The following is a 1,552-nucleotide window of genomic DNA, read 5'->3' on the forward strand; positions in this document are numbered from 1 at the left end:
GAGGGCCGCAGATTAAAAGTCACCCACCTTTGGCTTGGTAGCATCGCTTTCTGTTCAATTTTTCAATCCATTCGATGGTCATTTGGGCTGTTTCCATGTTCTTGCAATAGTGAATAATGCTGCTATGAATATTGCTGTCTCCGTTGGTGTCTCAGTGTCAATTTTCTTGGGATATATTCCTAGCAGTGAAATAGCTAAGTCATATGGAATTTTCTATGTTAAGCTTTTTGAGGAAATGCCAACTGCCTTCTGTAGTGGTTGTATCATTTTACAAGCCCACCAGCAGTGTATGAGAGTGCCAATCTCTCCATATTCTCTCCATTTGTTGTTTGCTGTGTTCTTAAGCTTTGCTACTGCTACTGCGGTAAGATGCTATTGCATTTTTGTTTTGATTTGCATATCTCTGATGGCTAGTGATTTTGAACATTCTTTCAAGTGTCTGTTAACCATCCAAATGTCTTCTGTGGAGCCTTTCCAGGTCTTTTGCTCAGTTTGTCATTGAGTTATCTGTCTTTTCTATGTGGAAATGTTATAAATTTTAGTTATAAAATCCTTTCTGAAATATTATTATCAAATGTTTTCTCCCCACTCTGTGGTCTTTCTTTTTGGAAAAAGTTTTTAATCCACACAGGGATTGATTTTAAAAAGGTCCCATTCATCAATTTTATTCTCTCCTGGTTGTGTATTTCTGGCTATGTTTGTAAGCCTATTTCTACTGGAGGCTAAGCCATCTAAATGTGTTCATATTTTGTCTCATTTTCCTTTCTGGTTTTGGGTTTTATTTCTGATCTACACTGAGCTGGGTTTTGTATATGGTATGAGAAGTGGATCATGTTTCAGTTTTTACAGGTAGATGTACAGTTTTGCCAGTAGCACTTGTTAAAGAGGTTGTTTCCTTATTAAATAGGTTTTATTTCCTTGTCAAATACCAACTGGCCATATTACGAGTCTTCCTCTCTTGTTATAATCCTCCGTCTTTCCAAGCACAATGTCCTTCTGCAAGGACTGGGCTCTCTTGACAATATGCCCCAAACTGGAGTTTCAGCATTCTTGGCTCCAAGAAGCACTCTGCTTTTGTTTTCGCCAAGATTTGTCCTGGAAGTGTTCCTTGATCCAGGACAGTGGTAATGGCAGCAAAAAGAGCTCCAAGAGAGACAGTGGATGATACTTTATGACAGCCGTCAGGATGGGGAAGGAAGAAATAAAAATTGTGAAAGATGGTTAAGTGGAAAGTAATTATTGTTGTTATGTGCCGTTGAGTTGCTTGTGCCTCATAGAACTCTATGTACAACAGCCCTGAACCCTGCTCTATCCTGAGCCAACCTCGAGCATATTTCTCTCTTGTGCTGTCCTTCTACCCTCCCAAACATGATGTCCCACTCCAAGTACTGATCCCTCCTTGCCACATGCCCAAAATATGTCAGACAAAGCTTCAAATACCTCCTCCAAGAAGCATGCCAGTTTTATCCTCTCCAGGATGGACCCGTTTGTTCTCCTACCAGTCTATCTATATTCAATACTCTTCTCCAGCACCACAGCTCAAAGGGATCAA

The sequence above is a fragment of the Elephantulus edwardii genome, unplaced genomic scaffold (genome assembly GCF_000299155.1).
Source record: "Elephantulus edwardii isolate Elephantulus edwardi_28Jun2011 unplaced genomic scaffold, EleEdw1.0 scaffold00027, whole genome shotgun sequence".
NCBI lineage: Eukaryota > Metazoa > Chordata > Mammalia > Macroscelidea > Macroscelididae > Elephantulus > Elephantulus edwardii.